Genomic DNA, 4,120 nt, shown 5'->3' on the forward strand with positions numbered 1-4,120 from the left:
CCAGATGCCGCGACAGTTTGTAGGTTGGTGCATCAATCTGACTAACTATAGGTCTCAGGGGCCAGTTTGGTTTATGTATTTTGGGCAAACCGTAGATCTTGGGCGGTGTAGGGTTATGAGGGCGTAATTGTGCTACCAAGTCTTTGTCACCTAGGCCTTGCAATAACTTTACAGTTTTTGTAGTCACCCGGGCTGTCGGATCGTATGACAGTTTCTTGTAGACTGAGGTGTCACTCACCATTTGCGTGATTCTCTCTTCATACGCCTTGGTATCAACAACCACAGTCGCGTTGCCCTTATCAGCTGGTAGCACAAGAATGTCCGGATCGTTACGCAGATCGCGAAGTGCCAACATTTCTTCCCGCGGTATGTTACTCTTAGGGGGTGTAGATCTACGTAACAACGATGATACATCTTGCCGTAGGCACTCGGCATCACTGCGAGGTATCCTATTCCGTATAATAGTATTTTCGATACTGCTGATGATATCCTCGACAGGTATTTTCCGAGGGGTTGGAGCATAATTTAGGCCTCGGGCTAACACATTGACGGCATCGCAAGATAGTTGTTTTGATGATAAATTGATGACCGTTTCCGATCCTTTGTGTGTGTCACAATTTATTTGTTTGTGCTGAGGGTAGTTGTCTGTTCGTGTCAGGTTCATCAACTTATCATTTTGCCTACGTGAAGTGCTTTCCCCGATGCCCTCTGTACGGTTGTACGTCATCGCATCCAAAACATTCCATACCTCAACATCCAACGTCCGCGATAACTGTAGGTGTAACTTGTATACATGATCATTAACAAACACTAGTTTGCGCCGGTAGTCCGAGATTGCGTGACGTAGAAGTTTCTCGCTCGCGACGCGGAAGAATTTTTCGTAACCCCGAATGCACTTTACAGGCCTGATTTGCGCGAACTTTGGCACTACACCACTATCACGGCACTGTATCATAAACCGCAAACCACACTCGAGTTTTTTACGTTTCACTCTCACACGCGTAAACTCCTTCACTTTTTCTAGCCATACCGCGCCGTAACGGTCAACTATAATTTTATTGTAACTTTCGTGAGACATACTAAATTAATTATTATGTTATCGGCTTACTCACGTAACGTTTTGACGAGGAACTCGACTAGTTTCAAGCCATGCTAGAGGCTCATATTCATGAGCAGCATTACGCAACACACGACGCGGCGATTGTCGCACTGCACTGGCGATTCGAGCTACGCCCATCGCGCCCTCTGCCTGGAATCGCGCGTACTATCCGGCGCGCGCGACGATGTTTCGTTAGACTTCGCCGGCGGCTGCGCAGGTGTTGGGTTCGATTTCGGGTCGACGCAAAAACGGTGTCACATACCGCGCTCACTGTGTCACACTCCAGACCCGCAACATTGTAGGCTGACAACATTGTAGGCTGGGCATTACCTCCTGCCTGGAAGCCAAGTCTGCAATCTGCGTCAGCCTACAATGTTGCGGGTCTGGAGTGTGACACAGTGAGCGCGGTATGTGACATCGACCCGAGAATCGAACCCAACACCTGCGCAGCCGCCGGCGAGCGAGTCTAACGAGCCAACATCGTCGCGCGCGCCGGATAGTACGCGCGATTCCAGGCAGAGGGCGCGATGGGCGCGTAGCTCGAATCGCCAGTAGCAGTGCGACAATCGCCGCGTCGTGTGTTGCGTAATGCTGCTCATGAATATGAGCCTCTAGCATGGCTTGAAACTAGTCGAGTTCCTCGTCAAAACGTTACGTGAGTAAGCCGATAACATAATAATTAACAAAGATTCTGTCCTGTTTTGGCCAAGGACGAGAAAAAACAGCGAGCTTGAACTATTAAGGAGAGATGAAAAAAGTGTGCCTTCAGAGAATTGGAGAAAATTAAAATGTGTCGTGAAACTACAAGGCATAGCTACTTTTGCTGAAGGAATTAGATTAGAGGAACTTTATTCAAATTTTGAGGATACTGAAGATGAGGAGAGGTGAGTTTTACGACGTGTTTTATTCGACAATAGTGATTGAAGTTTTGAATAATAAAAACATAGTTACGATAGAGTAGGTAAGGATACTAGCACTCAGCTGTTTGCGGGTATAATATCCAAAAACGCATTGTACAAGTAGGTAAGTGTCCAAATTTTTATTCGTGTTTTAAATCGGTTGACTTTAAAATTGTCTTTCCTATTTATGCATTCATAAGTATTCCGCATTACGTACGACAGTTACCAGCTGATCAGCTGATTCGTAATCATACTACTCATACTAAATGGGTTTCCTATTGGAGTAACTAATTAACAATTTCAAACTTAGTAATGGGCCAGTGGGTATCCGGGACGGAATGTACAAGTAAATAAATTACATAATTATCTACCTGTGTCACTCGGAGTCCGGAGATTTTGTTCGAAATTTCATTCTTTGTAATCTACCTATGCACAGTACAGTAACATAAGTAGGTATGCACTATGTAACTGATTGAATATGTAATACTAAGACACTTATTTTTAATGTGTTTCAAGCACTAAACTTCTTACAGTCACTGGGTGATTTTATTGTCATGCCTGTATTAGTATATATTGTCATGCCTGTATTAGTTAGTATATATAGTACTTTCTGGTTAAGACGAACATTTGAATAACTCGATGGAGATTTTTTCTACCGGTGGCAGGAAGGTAAACTACCTAGACTAAGTGTCTGTTATCATTATCACATAAATACTGAACTTTGACAATTAATAAGACGGGAGTTCAAGGTCATGCATAAGAAATTTTGCAAACGACTGCCACCGGCAGTGCCAAAACATAAACTGAATGCGTGTGCGTGCGCGCCACAGGGTGAGGGTGCTAGGGGGCGGGGCTTGTGGAGCGTTCGCGTTTCTTATTGGAATTTTAGGGAATTGGTAATAATGTCAAATACGTTTGGCTATCTCATGAAATATCACCTTTTAAATGATTATTATTTTTACAGATACCATAAAAATCGTGGAAATAATAGAAAACATCCGGCTGAAAAGTCAATTGTTGAAGATTTAAGAAATTTTAATACTGATTTTGAAATGATGGAAGATAAAAATACTAAAAAAGATGATTACGACTTCGATCACGCCAGTACCAGTTATAATGCTATTGATGATACTGATGCGTCAAAAATAGCAACGAATGAACGAATGAACGGTGTTAAACCGCTTACCCACCACCTAAATACTCCTTTGTTGGAGTAACATAATGCAGATGTAAATAAAAAGAAAATAAGTAGTTGTTCGCACTTACGAATTTCGCTTCATGCGCTGGCCACTATGTTTTATCGCACTGTTCTGCAAAAATGCGTCAGAATCCTTTGCAGAGCAACAGTTGTCAGCCAAATGTATAATTTTAAAAAACATATTTCTTGTTTTGATGAAGTTCATAAAGGGTACTTTAGTACAGCCTTTAATTCCTTTCCAGGTTAACTGGTTAAGGAGTTCGTCCGTGAATAAACATCTCGTTAACTGTAATCCAATCTTTGATATTTTTAACATTCCACTCGTACCGCATATTCTAGAAAAAAATTTAACCTGAAATAATAAAAACAAATATTATATACCCATTGTAACCGTGATAAATATTTTATAGTATTAAAATAATAGTATCCATACCAAAGCTTTTTCGAAATCCGTGTCAATGAGTTGGTCTTCTAGTAATTCTAAGTTTTTTATAGAATTAATGGGAAATTCAATATTCCTCTGAGCTATTTCCTCGTCAAACTTTACCTGCATAGGACGGAGGTATGTAGGTTGTATAGCTCCGTCCCTCTTGCACTGCTCAGTGATCGACCATTCTGACACAATTGTAATAGCAGACTAAGGCCCCAGGTGACTGTCTTCTGCACGAGATATAATTATACCTATGTAACTGACAGTTTGTAATTGTTTTGAAAAGTTTTTACTGGCGAGTTACGTTTGTATGTTTTTATTATTAATATTTTTGATAATTTGTGTTAATTGTTTAAAAAGATTTTATGATTGGTTTTAACTACTGTTTTTATTTGTTTATTTTCTCTCGTAATGTTGTCAATACTGGAATAAACACCATTTGAGAGTTGGAAACCATAGATGTAAGTTTACATTTGACATCATTGAGATTGTAT

At 40.9% G+C, this 4,120-nt stretch overlaps 1 long non-coding RNA gene across 1 annotated transcript; it reads right to left on the reverse strand.

Annotated features, from left to right (window-relative positions):
• Window positions 1-2,910: 2,910 nt before the first annotated feature.
• On the reverse strand, window positions 2,911-3,741 carry LOC118277818 (uncharacterized). The gene is made up of 2 exons (XR_007706201.1): window positions 3,630-3,741; window positions 2,911-3,548 (listed from the first exon to the last, which is right to left on the reverse strand). It is a non-coding gene; the product is annotated as an uncharacterized LOC118277818 (long non-coding RNA).
• Window positions 3,742-4,120: the final 379 nt, after the last annotated feature.

Source organism: Spodoptera frugiperda, chromosome 18 (assembly GCF_023101765.2).
Source record: "Spodoptera frugiperda isolate SF20-4 chromosome 18, AGI-APGP_CSIRO_Sfru_2.0, whole genome shotgun sequence".
Taxonomy (NCBI): Eukaryota; Metazoa; Arthropoda; class Insecta; order Lepidoptera; family Noctuidae; genus Spodoptera; species Spodoptera frugiperda.